At 53.7% G+C, this 11,577-nt stretch overlaps 1 pseudogene; it reads left to right on the top strand.

Moving 5' to 3' along the window:
- Window positions 1–7,643: 7,643 nt before the first annotated feature.
- LOC117313773 (small ribosomal subunit protein eS27-like) lies at window positions 7,644–8,529 on the top strand (annotated as a pseudogene).
- Window positions 8,530–11,577: the final 3,048 nt, after the last annotated feature.

Raw genomic sequence — 11,577 nt, forward strand, 5'->3', positions numbered from 1 at the left:
CTTTCCTTTCTCGGGGACTGGTGTTCACACACAAGTACACAGATGACTCATTGACTCGGATAGACCCTAATGTTACAGACGAGGAAACGGGGTCCAGCGAGTAGCTTAAACACTCCTTCCTGACAGACCCAACTGGAAACCAAGATCCAACTCCAGTTCAGAATTCTCTCCACCATAACACAATTATCCACGTAATTCAGACCAAAACATACTGTGGCCCGAACTTAGTTGAACTCTTCAGGTGATCGTCTCGGTTCACTTTTACTAAACGGTAGGCAAGCTTCCCAAACTGGAAAATGGTTGCCTTCGTTACTGAGAGCTGTGCCCTCACCTCACACAACTGTCCCCTCCTCGGCCTGGGAGGCCAGGCGCGGGGGTCACGGACCCTCAAGCGTCAGTTAAGCGGTGCTCCTGGCGCCCTTTGTCACTCTGCAGAGCGCCAGCCCCATCCCTACGAGGGGGGCAGCCAGGATTCTGTGCTGAGAGGGTCTCAGGGCCCCTCCACGGGCCCTGGTCTCTGGTGCCACAAGCGGTGGGCACTCTCCCCACACACCTTTCCTACTTTCCCCAAACAACAAAAACGGCCCCTTCCCCACTCTGGAAAGAAGGAACTTCTTACAATAACCGGCCTTGCAATTTTACCTTCTAAAGAAAATGCCAGCGCAGTGGACTCACATGGCTCACAACTTTCCTAGGTGGTAAGGGGCTTCGTTGGCGTCACACATACAAAGGTATCTCTCCTCTGTTTTACTGTCTTTTTAATTCTTTACATCATAATAGCTAAGCTTTGCCTGGGTTATAGAAATTAGACCCCAGAGAGTCCAGTAAATATTTCCCGCTTTCTAAAACCACCATAGTTCTCTCTTAAGTAACAGACTTTATAGTTCTCTAATGAAACCATTAAATTTTGTCATGCTTTAACAACATAATTTGTTAATTCTTAATGCTGTCAACAAATGGCCCTAATAAGCATCTTCTAATTTCGTGATCAGAACCATAGAACTGTAACTGCCCCCGATTCCAGGCCCTCTTTCAAATTCGCAGAGGCTCCGACGTCACACGGTGCTGGTGCGTGGACCTCTCTGCTCGGCGTTCAGACGGATGGGCGACTAGGAGCAAATGCTGTTCCTGTCATTCGCCAGCTCACACACAGGCCTTACACCCTCCTTCCTGGTGAACTACAGCCCAACATAAATATTAACATAATACCACACTTCCCTTACCACTCCTGGACCCTCTTTGCCGCTATTTTCAGGAAAAGTTTAACTTAGAAGATTTGCCATAACTGATCCTTTCTGTCACATCTGTTTGGAGCCCAAAATAACATATGTATTCAACAGCCTTGACGTGGATTTGTTGTTTCTGATCACCAAGTTCTAACTGTCAAGGGAAAAGGTGGAAAAGTTTGGCAACCTGTGGCTGGCTAGGCTCACTGCAGTTAGATATCTGGTAACGCTCAAAACCACAGAAGTGGTCCAGTCAAGGGAGAGCTCAGAGCGGGAACTCGAAGACAAGCCGGAACTCTGGCCAGGTCTCTGGAAGCTGGGCGACCTTAGGGGAGGGGCCCCCCGCCAGCCTCAGCGGGACAAGAGGATTGGGCCAGCACCTCTCTCAGCGCATGGGACGTCACAGATGTCATGCTGACAGGTGCTTCTCCTTTCCCTTAAACTCAATCAACTTGGGAGCAAATGTGTGTTTCAGGGACAAGCTTCCTTAGAGCATTATTCAGCATAATTAAAGTTCTCATAGACACAGCAAAACATATTGGAGACCACCAGGGCTCAGCAGACTTATGTAGCTTGTCATTCTAGTGCATGATAACATGTAGCTCCAAGAAACATTTGCCCCAGTGTGTTCTCAACAACTTAAATTTTGCCCAGAATCCCAGCTTTCAGAATTAGGTGTAAAACACCAACCTGCTTATTTCACAGACAGGAAACGAAGGCTTCGAGAGGCTGGGCTATGTTCCTGAGGTTTCGCGATAAGCAAGGCATCCAGGGCGGGTTCCCGCTCCAGCGACAGCTCCAGGCCCGTGCTCAGGCCCCGGGATGAGGGGATCAGACCAGCCCTTCGTTTGTTTATTGAGGAACAAAGTCCAAATATGCCAACGGCGCTTCTCTGGGTAGCAGAGTCGATGCAACCCGAACACGCACTAGCACCCAGGACTCGGGGCTGGAAACGGACGTGTGTCTGTGTGTGCACACGTGGAGCACGGAGATACTAATACTAAATACTGACATCAGGTCAATGTGGGCCGTCAGAAGGAGGGCAAACTTGGAAACTAGAGAAAAGTCCTGGAAATACCAAGTCCTACAGTAACAGGTATTATTTAATAAAGTGAACTGCAGACACATCCTCAGGCCCGGGGTAAGAGGAGTGACAAGGGCCACATGACGCCTGCAGGGACCAGCCCTCTTTCATGGGGAGCAAACATCTGTTCTGCCCCCTGAGTTCCTGAGGCCCTGCTCACACGGTGGGCTGCTCTGCGGGTCCTGGCCTGGGGCCGGACAGCAGCCTCTCTCCCCAGGGCTCTGGACCTGGGGCAGCGGGACTCAAGCTCAAACGGTGGGGGGCTGACTTGTCCCTGGGACCCCAGGGAAGAGGTCCGCCAGGCTCAGCTGTGGGAGCCCCGGCTCCTCTCCTTCTGGGGAAGATCCTCCCAAACGGCCCTGCTTCAGTCACACCTGTTCGTCCACGTTTCTGTCATCAGCGCCCTCAGCGCCACCCTGCGGGGTCAGCCCAGGCGCGATGCCAGCCAGGCCTTTGCTGTGTGAACTGCCTCCCCCTGCTGGCCCTCGGAGGACACCCACAGTGCCCACGGGAGGATGTGGGGACGAGGAAGCTGGGCTGCGGGCAGCGGGGGTCAGGCTGGCAGTGCAGGCAGCGGCTCTGTCCCCCGCCCCCCGGGGGACGACAGCAAGTACAGGGGGCCTCGCGCAAAGGAAGAAGCTTCCCTCCGGACGAGGCCACATGCATGGAACTGAAACAGGCAAAAGGGACAGAAATCAGATCCTTGCCAGGGGCTGAGATGGGGGCTCTCAGGGGGACAAGGGGACTTGTGGGTGATGGAAACAGTCTTCATCTTGATGGCGAGAGTGGTTTCAGGACCGTATACGTTGACCCGAACTCAGGACTGTGCACCGAAATGCATGTGCTGCCGTGTGTAGATTAACTCCAATCACCTGCATCTGACAGACACCCTCCTATGGAGAAGGAGCGCTAAGACACACTGTACTGCCCAAACCAGGGTGTTTCCCACTCCCCGCCGAGGCTGAAGGAAGTAAAGCTTTACTCACGGAAGTCTGGCTATAACTGGAGGTCGGCAGGGGAGTATTTTCGAAGGAAAGGTAAGCGTCCCGATGCCTCTGAAATCATGCGCAGGGGTCAGCTGCCCCCTCCTCACTCTTGCCTGGCAGGCAGCCCCTGGCCCTGGCGCCCATGGCGCTCCACACAGGAAGTGTCTCCGGACCACCCAACAAACCGGACCCCCCAGCATGCTCCACGTGTTCCTCCTACATTCAGAAGCACTGTTCCCTCTGGCTGACCAGTTGGCCGAGGACAGACCAAGGGACCGAGCGCCCAAGAGGAAGAGAAGCAGCCTTGCTATGGTCCCACCTGACGCCCAGATTAGTTCCCAGAGCAGCTCTGCGGGCTGCTGCCGGTCTAGGGCCTGCATCAGGGTCCAGCACCCCTGCAAGGAAAGGTCACCAAAAGAGGGGCCCCAGATGGAGTCACCAGGACCAGGTGACACAGCCCCAGCCTGTCCACCACGCTCAGACCCAGCGGCAAAGAGATCCCTGATCCCTGACCCCGGGCTGCACCCTGGTTCTGTACCCACAGGTGTCGGGGTTCCGGGAAGTTGAGCAAACAGGACATCGTTGACCCCGACAGCAGTTACACAAGTCAGCGCTCTGAACCAGGATAATACGTTTATTAGCTGAACCCTTTTGACTAATAGCCTCTGGGGACATTTATAAACGCAACGAAAGGCCGCATCATCGCGTCGCGCAGAATGACGAGGCTCCTTCCGGATTCGGGCTGAAGCAAGTCCTCGGGCCGTGCAGTGCATCTGCCCGGATTCGGGAAAGGTGAGCGCTGGGCCCCCGTCCCCTCGTGCACCCTCCACCTCTGCTTCCTACAACGTCGGCAGGAGCTGTCTGCCAACTTGGATCCAGTAAAGACAAATCTGAGCCCAAATTTCTAGTTCGTAACCCGAGAATGACTTGTGACAGAAGAAAGGTGTCTGGTGGCCCCAGGCACCCCTTCAAGCCACGCCCTTCCGCCGTCAGAGGGCCTTGGGAACAGCTCGCCCAGTGGCGCTTTCTTGTCGAATCGCACGAGATTAAAACCAGCCCATTTTTTAGTCACAGTTGATTCCACAGCATCAGCCCACATCTGGGCCAGCAGTGGCTGCTTGCAGAGTGCTTCGCAAAGGGACCCACAGGGCCCTGCTGGGGACGTGTCCCCCACTACCCTCTGCCCACCCTGTCCCCCTGCTGTCTCAAATGTCTCGAGTCACTCTGTCAAGTTATATAGTGGACACGGGGCATAAATTCTCCAAAAGGAGAAAAGAGAAAACAGGCACAGGGAGACCAAGGCAATCATGTTCCATCGCAAACACAACTCCCGTCCTCGTGCTGTAACTACAGGGCCTGTGTACAGGCTTGCTGGCCTCTGAGGACTGACCGTCCACATACAAACGCACCCGTCCACAGACCAACACCAATGGCAGAGTCTTCAGGAAACATTCCTGCTGCCAAGCTTAAGCTTTTGCCTGCCGTACGTCACTAGTGGAGACATTAGGTATGAAGGAAACACCTCTGGTGACCAGCAGTGAGTCCAGGGGACCGGCTGTGAGTCCAGGGGACCGGCAGAGAGTACAGTCCATACAGTGAAGACGTTCTGCTGCCCACAGGCCACGGGCAGCTTTCCCTCCTAGGGGTCCCTTTTCCTTTGTCCAAGGATGTGAGTCATACATTCAAATGCATTGTTCAAGTGCGCTGGAATAGATCTGCTTTTGAATTCCTTCGACTCTGAGTATCCAAGTTAGGAAGCAAATGCAGGACTTAGCAAAGCCCACAGCCCACATTTAGCATCAGGTTCCGGGGAGACGGGAGTGACGGGGCACCGTGGGGCATGAGGACGCTGCCCGCCCCTCCAGCCTGGCTCTCGGTCCGGACGCTGCTCCCAGGCCCGGCTCCCTGACGCCTGCCTGCACGTCCCCTCCTGGCCCTTGTGGAGAATGAAGCCGTGTTGCTGGCGCTGAGCGTGCCCGTAGCAGGGGCAGGCTCTGGCCCTGAAGCAGAAGCTGCCTGAAGGATGCATACACGGGGTCACGTAACCACACACAGCTGCCCGCCAGACCCGGGGACAGAGCCATTCGGAGAGACCCCCTCCGCACACGTCCCACATATGCTGTCTGCTGCTGCCGCCCCAGCGCACTGGAAAATTGTGGACTCCTCCAGCAAAGCTCGCGTTGTCCTCCCGGATGGAGGCCCAGGCGGTACCCGATCTGGGCTCAGTGGGGACACCTCCCTGCTTGCGCCAGAAGGATGACAAGCCCGTGTCACTCCTTCTACTAAGAGAAATTCACTAAGACTCCGCACGTCCTCCCTGGGGAGGTGGACACTCCCGGGCAGCGGGGGAGTCTCTAAGATGCAGGACAAGAGGCCGGTGCGAGTGTGTAGTTGTTCCTCCTTTAATACAAATAAAGGGGTGCTATTCACGTCACAGTCATAATAATTCCATGTGTCAAGTACGACTTTTGCCCAATGGCACTAAAGTGTTTTGAGGAAAGTACTCTTTTCTAATGTGCTCAAAGGCACCATCTGAGCATGGCCCTGAGTGCATGGGGCAGACTCTGTAGGTGACTGAGTTTGGCTCCCTGTAGGGCATCCCAGTGTCTGAGTGCGGGAAGGACAGGGGCTGGAGGTGTGATGGGGCACCGTGCAAACGTGGACAGTGTCTACCACCGAGGACATGACGACGTCATCCAGGGCAGTGTGTAGCGGGCTTCGGCGGAAATCAGTTGACAGAAATACACAAAAACAGAAAATTAAGGTTATGTCCAAAATGGGGGTGAGTGGTGTGAGCAGAGGGGAGGGTGGGGATCCAGGATGCGAGACACACGGGGGGCTCGAGCTGCAAGTGGGGGGGAGGACAGAGCGAATCACGAAGCCTGGAAGAGCCACGTTTGCGGGGCGCAGGGGCCAGGGAGCCACCGGCAGCAGGGCTGTCACGGATGGTGGGACTGATGGCTGCAGAGTGGCGCTGGGGGCCGTCACCTCGGGCGCCAGGCCCAGACGCGGGCCGTCGTGGTGGGTCCTGGTCCAGCCCTTCCTCAGCCGGAAGGCCTGCCCCCGGGGCTCCCTGTGGACCCTCTTGGTAGAGTTGGAACGCTGGCCAGGGTCAGGGGTGGGCGCTCTTTGGGCCCTTTGAGGAAAGACTTCCTCGGTAAATGGCAGAAGGGACGGAGGGGGAGAGTGTGATTGACCCTGATCCTTAAGGTGATGTGGGATTACCCTACCCCTGGAAAGGGTCCTGCCTCTCCCGGGGCCCTGTCTCATCTGCAGGGGAAGGGACAGTAAGAAATCACGGGAAGAACACAGAGCTTGGGGTCACGTGGTCCTGCAGGTCCCAACTCTGCATCGGGGGCTGTGTGATCTCAGTCAGCCGAGCCTCTGAACCTGCGTCCGTAGAGCGGGCATCACGGAACAGGTCCTGTAGGGCTCACGGGGCAGCGGGATGAAGTGAGAGCACACACTCGCATCTACGTGTGGAGCACGGAAGCACGAGTGGTGATCGGTACTAATAGTAGTGATACACCTTAGTCCTTAATGATGGCATCATATCCTCATCGATCACCTTATAATTATTATACAAATTACACAGTTTACCACAAGGCAGACGCTTGGTGGGGGTGGGGGAAGGGTTCTTCTGTACCTTTCAGCTAGATTGCCTGGAACTTGATTTACAGGATTATATGATTTATGTTGCAAATCAGAGTTTGTAGGTCTTTGCCAACAGGCATATCACGTCACTCGTGCCAAGAAACAGAAATTGCTGATGCTACTGACTGTGCAATTAACTTATCTGGTCTTTAAAGAAAAAATATCCCACCTACTTATGAGCTACGGGAGGAGCACTGAAAACCTGGGCCAGAATGTGACCTCTAGAACTTTCCATAAGGAGTTTCATCTGTTCAACCAGGAAAACTCACTGTGGAGATACTGTTAAAACGAGAGTAACGAATGAATTGGATACTCCTTCTCTCTTTCTTGAGCAGAGCTGAACCAACAAACGGTAAACAGAATTCATCCGCTCAGCTCTTCTTTCAGCCCAGTGGTTGTGTTTGTTGTTCCTGCTGTTTCAGTGAAAACGGGGCCTCTTAGCTCTGTGGCTTATGCACGTAAGTGATTCTGTCATTTTAAATTGGTGTTTTTCTCTTCGCACCAGAAGCCTGTTTTCCATTTTTCTCTCAATCTTCCTGTTGCATTTACTCCTTGAGGCCTCCTTCAAAATACAGCCCAGGGTCCCCCCCGACTGGGAAAAGGGCCGAATCTTTGATCCAAGAGGGGAAGGAGGCAAGTTCCTGCCTGGATCCTCCAAAAGCCTGTCTGAATCCTTTTATTTCCAAAGGAGCAGAAAGCCCTGCCCTGGCAGCGCATCAGTAGAGCCAATAGGCTGAGGAACAAGAGCCCAACAGAGCCTCCTCCAGCCGCATCCCTGTCTCACCGCACACGCCAGCACACGGATCTGAAGTAGCAAAGACGCACGTGCGGAAGCAAACCCTTGGCAGTGCAAGAGGAGAGCAAGGAGAGGTTAAGTCTTCTCTGCGTAGGCAGGGCTCATGTGAGCCTAGTGGAAACCCTAAATGCTCTCCAGGAAAAGCAGATAAATTGTATCCTATAAATATTGCAAACTGCTGTGTGCTTAAATAATAGGCAAACGGCATGTATTTGTGACCTAGTTGACAAATAAAGGCTAATGATAAATAAAAGCTTTTCTAGATCAGTTTTTAAAACTACTAAAAACCTAATGGAAATGAACAGTAGTAAAGACCAGCATGTTTCCATCCAATAAAGGCAAATACTCCATAAGCACTCTTCATAATACAAATGCAAATTTAAGAAAATAATGACTTGCCCTTTTTTGCCTATTGGCAAAGACTTATAAGTTTGCCCTTTCCGACGGTGACGACCTCCCCACGAGAACATGCCTCTCGCAAAGGATCTCCTTCGTCCGTCTCCAGAAGAGAAGAGGAAACACAAGAAGAAGCGCCTGGTGCAGAGCCCCAGGTCCTACCTCAGGGCTGTGAAATGCCCAGGATGCTGCAATCACCACCGTCTCTGGCCGTGCGCAGACAGTAGTCTTGTGTGTTGGCTGCTCTACCGTCCTCTGCCAGCCTACAGGAGGAAAAGCAAGGCTTGCAGAGCGGTGCTCTTTCAGACGGAAGCAGCACTGAAAGCCCCTGGAATCAAGATGAATCGGAAACCATCCCAATAAACACATTTTGGATTAAAAAAAAAAGCCATAAGTTTGCTAGAATGTGAATTTGGTGAAGTTCTGAGGAAATTGGCTGTTCACACAACGTTAACGGGGCTGTAAATTGGTGCAAACTTTTTGCAGGGCAATTGGGCGACGCCCACTAAAATGTAAAATGCACATAACCTCTGACCCAGCAATTCCACTGCTAGGAACTTATCACAAGGGCACACTCTCTCGACTGTGCACAAGTGCACACGTAAGGGTGTGTAGGGCGGCACTGTTTGTCATCCCCCAAAACCGGGGAAAACTTTTATATACCATTTATGGATCAAGTTTCAATTAGCTGGGTTACAGCCTCACAGTGGACCGCTCAGCAATTAGGACGTCAGTGTCATGGAAGGATGTGTGTTTTGCATTCTGACGGAGGCCCCATTCTCAGCACAGAGCTCTGCACGTGTCTCCACCCGCAGAAGTGCTGGGCCGGGAAATGTTCAGAAAGATTGTACCAAATGCTTACGTTGCACAGTCACCTCTGGGTGGCTGCTGGGCCGCAGGGAAGAACTGGTTGGAAGAACTCGTTTTTGCCATATTGTTCATTGCTCTACAATTTAAAGAAGCCTATTTCACGAAAAAGGAATGAAAACCAAGGGGTGGGGGAAGGAAGAAGAGGGAGGGTGGCAGGTAAGCTAGGGCAGAAACTTTCTCATTCTCTGGAGTAGATGAGCCCTTTGCCTCTTTGGATGCAGACCGACACCAGCACAACTGAAGCTTTAGCAATTTTACCAAACTTCACAAGCACGATACCCTCTAACTTCTTCTATACGTGAAACAAGGAAGTGCCAGGCTGTTTCCCTGGTCCCTGCAAACCGCGCTGGGAGAAAGTCCTTACGGCTCCCGGAAGGCAGACGCGCCCTCCGCCCGTGACACACAGACTTGCGTTTTGCCCGATGTTCTGGGCCGCCCAGCGACTGGCGCCATGGAGCACGAGGCAGGGAGCTCGCCCGGCTCTGCAGAGATGAGACAGACGAGGTCAAGAGGCTGGCTGGCTTTCTCAGGCCTGGGCCGTCCTGGAGGCAGGGGGAGGGCTTCCCGGTGGCAGCCTCTGCCACTAGTGCTACTACTGTATTTTCCAAATACAGTAGCTTTGTCTCTTCCCCTTTTAGATTCTGGTAGCTGATGGGAAGCTAGATTGATTCTTGTCACTTATTTCTCAAAGTTAAAATCATATTTGAGGTCTATTTTAGAAGATAATGGGCTGGTGCAGAGGATTATTTTTTAAGAACTCTGTAAAAATTGAGAGATTTTCAGAGGGCTTTAAAAATGACTTTTATGGAAAAGGAGGAGAGGTCAGCCCTGCCACGGGGCCAACCCTGCAGAAGGACAAACCCTGCAGGAAGAGCCACGGGCCCACCTCCTACAGCCCAGCCCCACAGCGAACTCCACAGCCGTGCCCGCAGCTGCCAAAACACTCTCCTGCACTCGGAGGGTTCAACACTAACGAGCCTGTCAAGGAGCTGGGGCTGGGAGCCGGCCGATGGGGAGCCAGCAAGCCTCGGCTGAACCCCTAATTGCTTCTTGCGCAACTGCAGGCCCGGCTCCCAGATCACAGGCTCCCGGGTCGGGCGCGAGGGCCCGGCTCTGCCAGGTTGCATAAGCCTTTGCATAGCAGCATCATTAGTCATGAAGACGCAGAACAAAGGGCCATTCTGACCAGGGAGGCACTGACTGCACGGATCCGCTCTCCGGAAAAGAGACAGTGCCGGCACCTTCTACCCGGAAGGGGTCCCCAGGGTTCGGAGGAGGGTCAGAGTATCTGCTGCCTGCAGACTCCGTGGGCATCTTCTGGTCCTGCCGACAGCTTCTTGCTGCTGTTGCCGCTGTTTCATCTCCCACCAGGTCAAGACGCTCGGTCCCAGCCCCTTGGCCTCACTCACCGACTGGGGTCACGCCTCCCATTGGGCCTTCGAGCCTCCCGCATCCTGGCCTGGCCTGTCCTGGCTCCTCCAGGCCTGCATGAGGCTGTCGCCTGGCCACATGGGTCTTCCTCCGTCAGAATTAGTATGTGTGAAATCAGGTTCTAAAGTGTTGCTGCCCGGGTTGCTTCTATTAAAACCAATACAAGAAGCTTAGAGAACTGTCTTTAGAAATCATCTGGGCTACTCCCCTGACGTTACAGATGGAGAAACCGAGGCCAGAGGAGCCGAGGAGAGCTGACTGCACCACGGCTGGGCCCTGACGCAGGCCCTGCGTTGCCCCGATGTCGGGGTGCACGGCGATCTCACGTGCTCTCTGTCTCTCACGTGACTTCGGTGTCTGCCCGAAACCTCCCCATCACCACCCCCGCCGCCCGTCTGTTCACCTGGAGAGCCCAGCCCTGCGTGTGGCTGAGGAGATAGTCATGGCAACAGTGCAGCCTGCAGGTTAGACTGAAGATAACACCTGGTCACCTGCACGGAGCCTGCTGACAGCACAAGGGCAGGGCCAAAATTTCCCGAGAAAAAACCTTGAATTTCCCATGATTTTGCCCAGAAAACTTGGTCTTTCCACCTGCGGTTTATAAGCGAGGCCCATGAGGATGGAGAACGGCTGGAGTCGCCCTCTCCGCCCTCTGCCCACAGCGGCTGCCGCTCCGTCAGGCGATGGGGGGGTGGGGGGGGACACTGTCCTTCACATTAAACTCACTTCCCTGAGGTGAGAGGTTGACCAGCTGGGCTCAGGGAAGAGCCATGCATGCCAAGAGTCCAGGTTTTCACACTCCTCAAATATCTTTAAGACCAACGTAGAGAAACGCAGGCTGGATACTTAAGCACAGACCATGTAAGTGGATTCATCGGCTGTACCCAAAGGTGCCCGTTCATGGATTAACGTCCACCTATAGGGAGGCCTCTAGTGACAGATCAAAGAATTCTTTTTCACCATATTGGCCAATGAACTGGATAGAAACATCTTCAGACCTCTGCTCAGATGTCACATTTGTGTGAGGTTTCCTCTGGCCACCCTGCCCGTCTCTCGTCCTTGTTTTATTTTCCTCCTGGGCACCTGCCATCAGCATACCATCCATGGAACTTATTTATCTTTGTTTAGTGTCCG

The sequence above is a fragment of the Tursiops truncatus genome, chromosome 10 (genome assembly GCF_011762595.2).
Source record: "Tursiops truncatus isolate mTurTru1 chromosome 10, mTurTru1.mat.Y, whole genome shotgun sequence".
Classification (NCBI taxonomy): domain Eukaryota; kingdom Metazoa; phylum Chordata; class Mammalia; order Artiodactyla; family Delphinidae; genus Tursiops; species Tursiops truncatus.